This window comes from Cavia porcellus, unplaced genomic scaffold, assembly GCF_034190915.1.
Source record: "Cavia porcellus strain 051 isolate PalLab524CR breed Dunkin Hartley unplaced genomic scaffold, mCavPor4.1 scaffold_18, whole genome shotgun sequence".
Lineage (NCBI taxonomy): Eukaryota > Metazoa > Chordata > Mammalia > Rodentia > Caviidae > Cavia > Cavia porcellus.
This window is the reverse complement of record NW_026947501.1, coordinates 48,385,267-48,400,285: the sequence shown is the minus strand read 5'-3', so window position 1 is coordinate 48,400,285 and position 15,019 is coordinate 48,385,267. Positions and strand designations below refer to the sequence as shown.

Sequence of the window (15,019 nt, the reverse complement as noted above, 5' to 3'; positions counted from 1 at the left end):
CAGGTCAACCTGGCAAACTATCTTCTCATTTCCTTTCTAACCTACCATGAATTTGCTTGTATGGTAGTTGCAAAATAGTCAATATAAGACAAAGCAAAATAACAAGCAACAGTGAGGGGTAACCATGGGTTATTTAAGTGGAAATGTGCATACAATACCTGAGAAAGCTTGTTTTCTTCATGTGGTTGCCATACTGCCTCCTTTTACTTGGGATATATGCAAAATATCTGGAGCAGCAACAGCCATCTTGGTCCTCTGAGAACTGTAACCATAGCAAACAGTTTGTTATCATTTTCAGCTGAATTACCAAATCTTATTTTCCCAGCATTTTAGAAATGTTGTCTAGAAAATGATATTAAGGAGAAGGGCTAAATAGGGGAACTGTAATGTGGGCTTGTTACTTTTATAAAGGATTCTAGGGTTCCTATGGGAATACCGCATCCTGAGTGCACCCCCAGAGACACACGCCATTCCATATGATAAGGTGGGTGCTATTTTATATCAGATGCTTTGGCGTCAGTCATTTGCTATCTGATTTCCATTTCATGGGTTAGAAGTCTCCAATAAATAGTAGGTGTGATTATAACAGAAACTGCAATGCTGAAGCAACATTCTGTCCATCACCTCTCGCAACTGAAGCGCTCTTATAGAGGAGGCACTATTATCTCCACACTGCAAATGAGACCAAGTGGCATAGGGGATGTGGCCCAGTGTATTCAGCTTGTGATTATAAGAGTTGTGATTTCAACACAGTGGCTGAGCATCTCTGAGCCTGAAATGGTGGCGTGGACCGTGGTCCTGCATTGACCCCTGACACTGCTGTGGAACACAGGCAGCCGTACTGTGATACATGCCACGCTTCTCTTGCGGTGGGTCCTCTTACACAAGCAAGGTGCTTATAAATGCATTTTCTGCTCCGAGCCGGGCACACACGTGCTCAGTAAACAACTCCAGACCCTTTGTTCAAAAGCAAGCTTGTCTTCTCTCTGCACCTGCCCCACCGGGAGTAGCACAAACTGGGCTCCTGAATGCACTGGTCCTCGCTGGTTTTTGGCAACAGCTCTGAATCTCAGTATCTCTCTCTCTTTCTCTCTCATGCATTCTGTTTGGCTTTCAGATAATGCCTTTTTTTTTTTTTTTTTTTTTTTGGCTGAATCAACATGTGAACCTCATGTTACAGGATTTGTTAAAAATATAATTAAAACGTTGTCTACAGGTTTTGGCCAAATTGGCCTGGATCCTAGAACCCACTCGAAGCAAAACCTCAAGGAATTTATGTTTACAGAGAAGGTTTGCTCGCTGGGATTCCCTCCCACTTGCTTTAACCTGATATTTTGCTTATTCTGCTATGAAATTCCTTAGAGGAGGAAAACAGTAGCTTGGCTCATTAAGACTCATCATTTACAAGATGTTGACAAATGTTGGCGTTTATCCTGTTAACATAATAAATGTGAGAAAAATGACCATTTGGCATAGATAGCTCCATACAGAATGCAAGTGTGGCTACGAAGGAGGACGATTTGCTGTGTCTAAGCAGACTTGCTCAGTACTACATAGTGGAATAAATGTTTCAGAAATAATAATTATTTCCTCTTTGCCACAGAAGTGTCATTTTTCTCTTTTTTTCAGCAGTGTGTGGGCAGGCTAGTTAAGGCATAATCGAAACTATGATTTGGAAAAACATCTCTATAAATCATTTTTATTTTTTCATTTTAACAAAGCTTTAAAATTTGTCTCCCTTTTGGAATACAGCTATTATTTTTGGTTAATCTTTTTAGTACTCACTTATTCTTTTCATATCATATGCAAATATCTCACAATTACATGTATTTTTATGCCCAGTGTTACAGACCTTTAATTTTAAAACAAAAGAAATAAATATGTAAAGTACAACTTGCAAAAGAGCTAGTTTGTTTTTTTTTAATAAAAATAATTTAATTTTATTAACAAAAACATGAAAATGTAACCTAAGTTTGAAGAAGTCCACTTTGGTCCAAAACTTCTCACATGTGTGCAGAGGTACTTGTGTATGCACACACTTGCTCCAACATGTGTGCACAAGTACTCATGCACACACATGCTTGTTTTACAGAGATGCAGAATCAGCTCCGACTCCCCAGGCCTGAGCCAGGGCCCACAGAGGCGTTTGGTAATCTGTCAAGTGTAAGGCATTTTAGAGAACATCAAGGCCAGACAAGACCACTCCGTGCTGGACTCAAAGGAAGCAAGACCATAGAGCAACCATGGCTGAGGACTCAGCCTGGAGTGCTCTTCCAGTCACGTGGGTGGCCAGATGTCCTTCCAGCCTGGACCCAATGAGTCCCCCTTCACTACAAGCGATTTGCTCCTCTTTAACTTTCTCTTCATCTCTCTCAGTCTGCCTGAGACTTAAGAAGATGCCAGCCATCCGTAATTCCCCATGGTGTGCCATCCATGGCAAACCCTGCCTCCTGCCACTGCTTTTAACACCCAGTGCTCTCAGCTTCTGGAGTCCCAAGGGTCCCCACTGCACTCTTGTCAAGATGTGACACGTGCACTACAGAGCAAGGTGTCCACTTACTCAATGCAAATCTGTCCTGGAGCTCACGTACCTAAGTGATCATCAGCAGATAGTTTATCCTGCCAATGTATTAAACATGAGAAACAGGACTGCTTTGGTGCAGGTGATTCAGTGCAAAACACAAGTGTGGCTATGCAGGAGGACAAGCTGTAAAAACCACTGGACAATTAGAGTTTTCTGTCTGAAAATGTTTCTTGCCCTAATTTCCTTTAACCTGGTTTTATAATACTGCTGTGAGGTCAGCATCCATCTAAAAGTCTGGTGTCCAAATAAACTAAGAGGAAATACTTATAGGGCTAATGATGTACACTGAAAGCAAACAAAGTCAGTACTACAAGATGCTGAGGGAGGAGGATCGTATTTTTAAGCACAACCTGGGCGATTTTGTAACTTAGAACCCCCTCTCAAAAGTTAAATAAATAAAGTCCAGCTTTGTAGCTGAGGGTGAAGGAGCAAAGCCTAAGAATCTCACATTTGACACTTGAGCTTGCTGCTAGGTTGCTCTGAACTTGCTGAAAGTGATTCTTGGTCTGTATGTCAAATAGGTAAGAGGCCCTTTGCAGGAAGGAGCACTAATCCTAGGTTGGCATGTGATTGTCCCCTTGGGCCTGTGAAAAGTGCCCACTGACTTCAGCCATGGTCTGAGTCAGTAGGGGCAGTTGATTTTAATGGAAAAAAGGAAAGAAGCAAGAGCGCTCTGTAAAGCTGGGTGCTTTCTGAGTTAGAATCAGAAGGAAACTGCACTAGCAGAAGTCAGTGTCTGCATTCCAGGAGGAGGCTGGGCATGGTTCTGAGGCAGAGGATTCCAGTTTGGAGTGAGAGGCAGGCATGGTTCTGAGGCAGAGGATTCCAGTTTGGAGTGAGAGGCAGACAGAGCTGGTTCTGGTCCTAAACTGAAACCCAGAAGTGCACTCAGAAGACGCCGGAGACAGAAAGCTGCAAGTGGGTGCAGGGATGACTCACACAAAACCTTTTCACATCTGCTGTCTCAGTTATGAAAAGAGGCAATTACAAAAATACAGAAGAAAATCAGAGCCAATGCTTGAAATTAGGGAGTGGGTGTGATCTGAACTCTGAAACAGCCGTGAGCCTGATGGGGGACACACAGGACTCTAGGATGCCAGGCCCTGGCCCAATTTGTGCGCAGACTGAGAGAGACAAAGATGTCCCCACACCAGCCCAGGCCTTGCTGCTGTGGTCAGATGGTAAGGACAGTGCTGCCACCAAGGTGATGCGTTTGCCTCACCATTCACAGTAGGTCAGTCTGTGTCCACAGGGAGAAGGACAAAGTAAACAGATAGACATAACAGTGGTGGCTAGTATTGGCTGACGTGAGATGGGAAGATACACAATGACAATAACATACATGAAAATAATCCCAGAATTCCCTATGAATTGTTCCAGATCAAGAATTATTGTCATGGCCCTTGACCCTGAAAGCTTTGCTCGAGTCCCTTCTGGGCAGAGGTCCCCTGAGCCCCCGCAGTGGGTAGCAGGCAACAGCAGCAGGGAGAGGCTGACAGCCTGGCTCTCCTCACTCCTCCTGGCCTCATTTCTTCACAGGGAAGTACAGGGGGAGGCTCAGAGTCTCTCTCTCCACCTAAAATCCCTGCTCACAGCAATCCCTGTCTTGGTCCTGGAAGGCATCAGAGCCCAGCTCCTTCTCTCAGGTTAGAGAGCAGAGAACGGGCACAAAGGACCTCAGCTCCACTTGAGAAAAGGAAACCGACCCCTCAATGTCTGGAAGGTTGAGCCCTTCCATCACATTTCAAAAAGATGTTCAAATACACCCAACACAGCTGCACCTCTGAAGTGTGGCCAGAAGTTATGTGGGTACTACTCACCATTTCCTTAATAGTATCACATTTCCAAGAGTTTGACAAGCTCATAGTATCCACAGTACTCTATTATATTTATCCAACTACTAAAGACTGGTTACACATTTTTAAATGTGATAGTGTCCATAAAACCACTCTTAGGAAGAGATAATAAGTTTTTAAGCTATTAACTGCCCCATAATAAAGCATGTGAGCCAATTGGCATATAATAGTTATATACAAATACATGCATGATTTTTAATTTAAATATTTGATCTAAATATTTGTGACAGCATAGAAATAAGGTCCTTCAATATCTGTCTTACTCTGTTTTAGCTATTAGTAGGCCGAAAGTGGTCCAACACCATCACCATTTAGAGGATGCTACTATTGTATACAATACATGCACTGAGTTTGTTTGCAATACTTTCTTTTGGCAGAAACTCTTAGCATATATTCTGAAATATAGCTGATGATACAATAAACCAGAATCAAGTAAATAGTGTTCACTGGTAGAACCAGGTTGTACCCAACAGATTTAGGTGCTAATGTGCTCTTTTGTTGATAACCCAGAGGGCTGAACACCCCTGCGGTTTTGATCCTCCAAGGCTCACATGTTTGGAAGGTAATTGGATCATGGGCGCTATGCTCATCAGGGGATTGATTTAGGATGCATTTATAGCCAAATGTAGTGCTGGCAGGGGCCAGGGGGTATCTGGTGGGAAGTGGTGGGGCCCTGGCAGCGTGACCTAGAAAGGCTTCCCTGCTCTCTGACGACTCCTTTCTCTCTCTGCTTCCTTCCGGCTGTAAGATGAGCAGTATTTCTCAGCCAGGCCCTTCCCTCCCCACTCTTCTGCTGTGTAGTGTAGTTAAGCATGGGCTGAAATCCCAAAACTGTGTGCCACATTTAAGCTCTCCTCCTTTAAATTGTGGGTGTCAGGTATTTTGTCTCAAGGATGAAAAACTGAATAATACAAGTATTGAGCATATGTGTCCATTTACTTCTAAATTTACTGGAAATATTTGGGAACATTCACCCGTGCAAGCTACTTTTCCAGGTGTTAGCAAATCATAGGAACTCGAAGCTTCTGCTCTCTGAGCCTGAAGGAGATACCAGTTGATGGGTTCCTGTTAAGCATTTATGATTAAAACACACAGGATCCTGGCACGTGGAAATCTGTACTTGAAGTGAAATTAGAATTTCCAGATGGCAGATTAATGAACTAAAGGCAGTCACCTCACCAGGGAGAGTGTCCAGTGTCTAATCAGAGGTGCTTCTATTGTCCTGAACATCACTTTCAGGAAAGTCATTGCTGGTCACTTTCTCCCTGATGAAACACTACATCTGCCACCCACAGTGTAAGGGAGGAGAGGTTTAATTTGACTTCCGGTTTTTGGGGATTCAGCCCATGACTCTGGCTTCAGGGGAAAAACAACATGGCAGAAGGGTGTGGTGGATCAAACCTGCATAGTTCTTGGTGGCTGAGAAGCAGAAGAAAAGCAATGGCAGAAAGGAAGGAGAGAACAGAAGGTATAGCACCAAGGTCACGTCTCCACAACCCATCCTGTCATGTGCTTTACTGCTTGTCTCACGGCCCCCAAACCAACCACGCTGATACAATTAAGCTTAACCACCGAAGATTTGTGCCAGTTCTGAAGAGATTTTTCACGGTTTTGCATTCTATTTTAAAAAGTACAGTGGACCAAACCCAATGTGCGCAAGGTAATTGAGCCCGTCTCTAGTCACGCACCTTGGATGGGCTTGATTTGGGTTTCTTGAGCTTTGCTTGAAGACATTGATGCAAAAGGTATCAGGACCTGAGTTTTCTGGAGTCTCCAGCTGCTCAGAGGAAAATTTTGAGATAATGTAACTAACGGTCTGTGTCCTGGTTCACAGAGGAAACACAGCAGACATGTTGAGGGAGATTTAGGCTCTGTTTCTCTTCGCCCTAGAAAACATTCCCCTGGAAGTTGATGAGACTTTGAGAAAGTTCTCATCTCTTAAGTACTCTGTTGGATTTTAGGGGATATCAAAGCAAATCTAAACACACTTCCCTGAACCGTAACTCTAAATACAATTTCATTGGGAGTTAATTTTTTTTGGAAATCTGACTTTGAGTATTATTGTCAAAGTTTAATCGAAAGTATTTCAGAGAACCGTTGCTTAAAATAATCTGTTCACATCTATGAAAATACATCTCTAAAAGTGATTTTAGCTCCTGATTGAATCTTTATACTATAAATTTATCTCAGGATGGATTCTATGCTTTTTTCTAAAGAAAATATTTGAATAAATCTGAGCAAATAATGCCAGGTGATATAGAGTACATTTCTGAAATTCAGAATTTCCCATCCCAAGAAAATAGAGGCTATCGATTCCTGCTGGAGAAATTGTCTCGTTTCAGAGGTAAGGTGTTTATGGAAATTGATATGTGAATATTTGCAAATTTGAAGCTTTGCAGAATAAGGTCACTTTATTTGTGTACTCTGATATTAAATCCCTATTTTCTTTCATGCTTTTGTTTGCTTTGGAGAGATTGCCAGCTTCAAATAAAATACTAGCTACAGTATTAGATCAGACAATTTCAACACAGGAAAAATTGACAACCATGGCTTTAGAAAGTTTGTTTTCCACCTTTAGCCACGGAGAACAAGGCACCCTCCTATAATCAAATATATACATCATTTAACTTCAGGGCTTCTCACTGCTTTTGGAACCAATGATCCTGCCTATCTGAAGGTGAAGTTTGTTTTGTGTGTAAGTTGAAAGCATCTTGGTAATAAAGACTTTTACACTTTTAAAAATGATGAACTCCTTCTGGACCACATCCCAGCTTGCTCTGTTTGAGCATGTCATTTTTCTAAAATTCTGGGTAAAAATAAAGTAAAATCCAGACAAGAATGGTCAGATATTCTGTTGACTGGGAGTCTTCTGACCTTTTCAGTGACCTAAATTTGAGCAAGAGTAGCTTTTGACGGGATGGAATATTCTCCATTAAATTTAGGAAAATCTAGTTAATTAATTTTCTCTGGGTGTTAAATGAGTTTTTTAAGCCTGAGAGAAGAGGGGAGTGTGGGGTTTGTGGTGATTTGGCACTGAGCATTAATGATATTGAATTCAGAGTGATTGTTAATAAGGGCTGACTTACAGATGGGAGGCACGAGGCTGTGGATGGACAAGTCAACCAGTAGGATGGCAAGCAGGAGGCCAGCATCCTGGCAGGACAGACACCTAGCTAGGTCCTGCTTTTCTCGTCATCAACCATGCCACATTATGTTCCATTGCTGTATTGTTTCTTAAGACATACTTTGGAAGTAACAGGTAAATAACCTAAAGTAATCATTTTCTTTTAATCAAATAAAAGCCAATTATGATCCATCTCAGAAATAGAAAATTTATAGCTAATAGGTCTTTAATCACAGAAGGAATAAAATCTTAGTACATTCACTAACTTACTCAGTAGTAATGTAATGAGTTTACTTACTACTTTTGTAGTGATTCAATAGGAGGAAGTATAAGAAGGTGGAGTTGGACTTAAATTTCCTTTCCAGTTATCACAGGAGAAGTAAAATGTCTCTACTGAGGAAATGCTTGCTTTTGCATTATGAGAGTTAATTACTTGGGGCAGGAGAAAGCATTCCAGATGCAGCTGCCACCAGAAACCTTTATATATTGAGATACTGTGATTATTTTAGTTTCTTTGTAATGATCCAGGTGAACACACAGCAAGTGTATTACATGCTATTTCACATTTTTGCTAATCTTCACTGTGCATTTCCCCCTGCATTGACTTAAAAGTGCAGACCGCTGAGGAGCATACCTGAGAGCTCTCTGGATCTGCTCAGGCTGTTCTCCTTGCCAGCTCACCCCAAGTCTTGACTTCCCCCACAGAACTCCCACATTCTCTCTCCTGCTCTTCGCTTCCATGTGCTACAGCGCTGCCTCTCCCTCAGGAGACCGCTGATCATTCTTTGATCACACGGAGCAAACTTCTGTCTCCAAGTTTGCCACTACCCTGAGCTCTGAAAGCATCATTGTTTTCTGACAATAATTAGCCAAGCATCTTCTGTCAGTGACAGCACTTGAAAGGAACTGGAAATGGCAGCTCTTCCTTACCCATGCCTTTTAAAAAACACTAACCAACCTTTTTCCTACAAGGGTCAATTAATGATATTTAATATATTCTGATCTGCAAATGAATTGTCTGGCATTCAACAGCCTATTAGTGACAATTGGAAAAAGTTAACCTTCGGTGTCTCTTTGAAGTAGGTACAAATAATGTGTATCACAAAGGAGTGAGCTGTTGACTCATGGGAGATGAAGGTAACAAGGGATTTTTCAAAGCCCAGTTATTGCAGTGAGCTCTTAAGCTAATTACGTTCAGCAAAATAGCTGCATCTGGGCTGCGAAGAGACTGCTCTTTCTTCAGACAGGTGCAGCCGGAGTAGGGGGAGCTGCCGTGCTCTCACCTTTTGTGCTCTGCCTGGTCACCTTGGAGAGCTCTTAGATCTTTCCAAAACATTGCTAAGTTTCCGAAAGAACACTTTCAATGCCACTGAGAGGGCCGAAGCTTGTGGACTGATCCCTTGTTAAAATGTAGACATCCCAGTGGAGGATGACATTTTAAGCTGTTGTCTGTCATTTTTACTTGATTGAAGGAAATGACTAGTATTAGGCTCTCAGAGGGAGGATGAAAGTGGACACTACAAAGCCTCCGGGCATGCCAGGGAGAAAAGTGTCACTGCCTAAGGATCCAGCTGTCCCCTGACAAGAGTGGCGTCCACTGTGTTCTGTGGCTGAGTCTCAGAACACATCATTTGGGTTCTTGTTTCTCATTTTTTACCGTGGCCTTCGGATTCGATGGGACTGAATGTCATCACTAAAGGAAGGTGACTCATTATCATCGTTTTAAAATGTTGTTCAATGACCCTGCCGTTCAGGACAAGGGAGACAAACTGGGGACATCGTGCTTTGTGCAATGGGCCAGAAACAAAAGGCGCCATGTGGGCTCATTGTAAGTGGGCTCTGAAACAAGGCTGAATTTGCAGAAACAGGACAAAAGCGTGTTGTTGAGTGAGGAGTGGAGGGAATTTAGGGGACAGAGCAAGTGGTGAGACTCATGGCCACATAATGTCATTAAGGCAGTTATAATGGGAAGACCATGGTTACACACGTTACCAAGCATAGCATGCTGATGCACATCTGCAATTCCAGCACCGCAGGAGGCTCTGGCAGAGGGTTCACAAGTCTGAGGCCAGCCTGGGCAATGTAGCTTAGCCAAACCCTGTCTCAAAGTTAAAAAAAAAAAAAAGCTGGAGATGCATGTAGCTCAGGGCAAAGGTCCTGGGTTCAACCTTTAGTACTGAAAAAAAGATATTATATGTAGGAAATTTGCAAAGAGATTTGATTTTAGGAAGCCTTACACCATATACACACATGCACGCACGCACCGATGCACACATACAGACCCACAGTGACAGTACAGGGTATTGGTAAATTATATTTTGCCCAGTTAGGTTGATAGGTTGATAGAAATTGGTAGGTTCCAACATGCTCCTCCCTCTCTTCATCTTTCCCTCTGCACTCTGGCCAGCTGCCTCTTTCACCCCTAGTCTTGAAAGACCTGCCCTCTACCATGGGGGTGTCTGGTCCACATCTCCTTGTAGAATGGCATAAGGGAACATTTGGTGTCATCACCTTGCCTGGATAGTTTACAGATGACAGCAGCTGGCTGGCAGGACACCACAGGCTCAAGCTGCTTTTAAAACATTCCCGACCCCAGGGGTTCTGCTTCTGTAGTTTTCTGGAAGCAGTCATGTTCTGAGTGCAACCTATATCCCACAGCCTAGAGCAGGGTCTTCTTTTCTCCCACCGGGTCCAGTGAGATGGATTCTGTGCAGCAAAACCATGAGGTCTTGAACAGTCGCACCTACATTCCAGGACTGTCCAGGAGCACATGGAGTTTTCTGCTTCATAAATGTCTATTCTCTTTTCAGCCACAGCTTTCCTTTCAAAACAAACAAACAATCCTCACCTTTCATCTACGTATGAACATTTAATACAAGCATACCTGGGCATGGTTTCTTTTTTGTTTGCTTTTGCTTTTGCTATCCAGGGAATTGAACTGAAATTCTTTGCAATGAGCTACACAACAGGTACTTTGGAAACAAGGCCTTGCTAGGTCGGTAAGTTTCCCAGTCTGGACTCATATTTGTTATCTGCTTACCACAGCTTCCCAGAGTGCTGGAATTGCAGGAATGTACAACCAAGCCCGATTTGTGGCCATGCATCTTGGAGGCAGTGCTTCCATAGGTCTCTAAACTTTAGTCAAATATCAAAACTAGATGTTCAATGACAGAAAATGGTTAGTTTGGGTATTTCAGACTCCTTTGAGAATAATAACCACTACAGATCTAAAAGAAAACCTTCTTGTGATTAACCATGTGCTAAAAGACACAGACTCTGTTTCAAAGAACTTTGCAATGAATTGTGTCAGTGACTGTGATACCCAGTAGAAATGATTTTTCATCAATTGGGTGCTAGTGCCCTGTAATGTGGAATGTTAGAAGAGACAGTGACTGTTGATTGCCCAGCTAAGCAATGGGGAATCTACAGTGGGCAGAAGGCGCTCTAGGGAGTTTTGTAGGGCACAGCCTGTGGGTGGAGAGGTGTGAGAGAGCCAGTAGCATTGGGTGGTGTCCTCTTTGGGGAGTGAGAGGTCCAGATAGAGGTGGGTTGATCCAAGGTTTAGGAGGAGAATAATCACTTGGTACCAAACTGTGCTCTTGGGGACTCAGGCTATGGGAGAGGCTCTGGATGTATCGGGTGGGAGAGAAACATGGTAAGGATTTGGCTCTGGGAAACGTGACTTGACTGAGACATGTGGTGAATTAGAAAGAGGAGGAAGCGGGATGGGAAATAGGAGCAGGCGCAGAGATATTGGTTGGGCTGTATCCCTCTTTCACTCCACATGGTTACAAACACACATGATATGTGGGCTCTTAGAAAGTACTGTCCTGTCCACTCAAGGCTGCAAAGCGTTCTGATCTGTCTCAGCATCCCGATTTGGTACAATGTCAAACTTAAGATGGTGATCCAACCCGATAATTTGATACCTAACTTGTGGAGTCTCCTAAATAGAATGAATGTCAATGAAATCCATCACTACGGTCTGTGATTATCATGGTAATCATGTAAGTACATACACAAGAGCTTATAAGCAAGGGCTTTCTGCCTCTTACAGGGAGGGACTGCCAGCAGGTATTCAAACACCATCTTAATAACCTTAACTCAGCTACCAACAACATAGATTTTTATTTCGGACATGACAAAGTACATGCGAAGAGCTGGCAAAAACCATAATGGCCCTTTGGAGGGTAATTCAGAACAGTCCCTGTGAATCCCACCCAGTCCAATACTGCTTATCTCAAGTATGCATTTTAGCCAAGTTCTCTGTTCTTAAAACCAACACAATTTTTTATTGTTCAATTTAGGTTTGGGTTCTTGTATGAAAATCTTTTTCTACAGGGGAGTCAATGTCTCTGTTGGGTCATTTTATCCATGCATTACCAAATAGGTTTCCCTGTACCACAATCTCAGTTCCAAACTATAACACGTAGTTACAAAACCTCATCATGAAGCTGTAATTGCCAACCTAATACAAACTGTATCACATGTTTTGACATAAAATTTCAGTTGACGTCATTATACATAACATAGAAAACATCTACCTCATAAACCTGTCTATGTCCCAAGTTAAATATTTCAGGTTCTGTTTCTACATTGCTTTCTTCTTCTCCAAGATGCTCTGTAACATGAGTAGGAGTCCTTCTCTTTGATGGTAGATGGGAGAAGAACCACAGGGAGGGACCTCTTGAGACGACAGCCTGTCAGCCTTCAAATCAAGGAGGAGCTCTCTCTTTGCGAGCCCGAAGATTAAACAGACTAATGAAGCAGTCCTTTAGACCGCTCACTCCTGGGAGATCACATCAGAGCCCCATCAACCACAGCAGGCCTGGGAACAGTCGCTGCTGTCAGCTGGCGGTCTACTCTTGTCTTGTTGGGAATCTTGCTCCTCTCTGGGAAATGACTCTACTTAGGGGAGACAGATGTCATTCTACCTGATTTTATGTTTCTTAATCAGGATCCCAGAGGTAAGATCCCTCTTTAGCCAATCAGGTACTAGAAAAAGCATACTGGGTATTTTATATTCTGGAATCACTTCCTTTCCACCGTCAGTGCATTTATTTTTAACAGAGAAATTTTTATTGCAGCCTTCTAAATGTCTCATAGAAAGGCAGAATCCAAGATGTCAGCTGCCTTCAGAGTTTCCTAGAAATGCCTTGATCTGTCACCAGGCAGTGGATAGGAATGTAAATTGTTAGAGACTTAAATCTTCCAGCTTTCAAGAGGACTCTGAGTCATGCTCCTTCTCACCTTCCATTTGCATCTCTGGATTAATCAGAATTTCTGGTGCAGCTCTTTTGAAGTTTTTAGATATCGATGTATGTTCAGTGCATAGAGTGGCATAAATGCAGGTACTTTCACCTCTTCCTGATCCTCCTCCTCTGTCTCTTCTTCCACCAACCAATATGATTCAGGAAAATAAAAGTATGCGAACATAAAACTGAAGTCACAGAGCAGATATTAGATTTTTGTTCTGAAATGAATTCTGATGATGCATATCTTAATGAATAAGAGATAGGAATTTCTTTTAATTAAACAATGCATTGTTTCAATTAAGTAAACTTCATTTTGTTTTATTGCCATCTTTGAAGTATGGGCAACTTTTGTCTTCTCCATTCTGCTATTTCCTGTTGCTTCTCTGCTAACATTTTGCAAGCAAACAGAAGCGTGCTCAGAACTTCATTTTGATACAGCATTAATTTCTGATCTTTGACTCATTAAATGACAAGCCCTGTCATCTCTGACTTGCTACCCTGTTTACCATTGCAGACCTGTCCCTAATAGCTGTAACACGTATTATTCCCTGAGACATTGGAGAGCACAAAGCATGACAGAATCGGAATTAGTTTTGCAAGGGAAGAGGAGGACAAACTGATTTCACTTCTACCACAGAGGTCTAATGTATTTCCAGGTCACCTTCATTATTTCAGAGATCACTTTAAAGCAGTCTAAAAAGTTATTAGTACATTCATATTAACTGATATTATTAATTTCTAAATATACATAATCTGAAATTTAAAGGCCATTAAACATTTTTCAAAATTTGCCTTTTGCTTTGAAACCCTGAATATTTTTAACGAAGCAGCTTTCTGGTACTAAATCACTTCCAACATAACAGAGGCCAATGCCATTTATTTTCTTTTATAACCATGACAAGAACATTGAAAGAGTGGATCTGAACCAACCAGCAAATAAACTGTCCCCTTTTCAGGTCTCCACGGATATATATGTCAGGTCAATCCGGCTTACTAAGCCAATGTCTTGTTAGCGATTCGCAAGAAGCAGAAATTGTGCCCTTTCCACCCAAGAACTTGTGATGTTATAAGATGTGAATGACAAACATGCAAGAATTCAAGAGCCCATGCGAGGCCACATGTCAATAATGTGTGGCAGACAGAGCAGGTGATGTAGATACCGAAGTCATAAGAAGAAAGGAAATCCAGTCTTGTGCTGTGGTCAGGGGAGTCTTACCTGCTCTCCGAAGGACATTGCCTTCAGGGCTAGCACAGGAACTGGACATAGAGATTGTGCATGGCCGGGCCTGTGTTCCTCTGAAAAACCCAACAGAGCAGAGAGGCTGGAATCCACCTCTCGCTTCCTGTCCACCTCAGCCCCTGAGATGCCTCCTCCCTCTCACACGGTTGATTGCTGTTGATTGCTCCCTAGAAACTGCACAGTCATGATGACTGTTCCTGCTGCTCTCATTTATCCCACAAGGAGATGAGGGGGTGCGCCCTGTGGAAAATGATTCAGAGAGCAGGGGTCAAGGGAATCTGCTGGGCTAGGGATTTTTGTTTTCTGGGCACCTGAGACACCCCAGTTGGTGACCAATAGTCCTGTCACTGAGCAGGTCATCTCTGCCCTAAACATCCCCTCATTTGAGCATAGCAGACCCTTTCTACTGGAGCAACCACTGTGACTGAAACAAAGGTCATCTCTGACCCATAGTTGTGCCAAAACCAGCGGGAGCATGCTGGAGGGTGGGGGTCTAGATTTCTGCTCCTTCACATGAGGATACTTCGCAAGCCTCAATTTTCCTGTAGAAAGAAAGGAGGTTAGGCTGAAGCATAAATTATTTCCTATCATTTTATGTTTTTTTTTTCCCCAAAACATTGATAAGGCAAAGGACATTTCCCCAGAACAATATTTCAAATGAAAGAAAGTAAAAAAACATTCAGCCTGTGAAATTTATATAGTTTCTTCCTATATCCTCCAGCAGCCAGCAGCAAAACCTGTCAAATCCAGGCCACCAAGATGCCCGGACTCTGCAGCTGTCCCTCACGGAGACACGGCTCTCAGTGACTGATTTTCAGGTGAACAAAGCCAGGAGCCACTCGGAACTGGGTATGAAGCTCAATGAAGTTTGGTACAGAAGTTGGAGCTTCAGAGGCAAACTGGAACCTTCTAAGCCCGACCTGAAAGCCTTCCCCTGTGCTCTCTTCCTAGGAATATGAG

The 15,019-nt window shown here is 42.7% G+C and overlaps 1 long non-coding RNA gene across 2 annotated transcripts in view; it reads right to left on the bottom strand.

Annotated features, from left to right (window-relative positions):
• LOC134471513 (uncharacterized) overlaps positions 1-14,204 on the bottom strand; it is a 77,835-nt gene extending 63,631 nt beyond the window's left edge. For both annotated transcript variants that reach the window (XR_010040964.1, XR_010040963.1), the window contains exons 1-2: positions 14,036-14,204; positions 159-262 (exon numbers count right to left, since the gene is read on the bottom strand). This is a non-coding gene — a long non-coding RNA (uncharacterized LOC134471513). The remainder of the gene's footprint in view (positions 1-158; positions 263-14,035) is intronic.
• Positions 14,205-15,019: the final 815 nt, after the last annotated feature.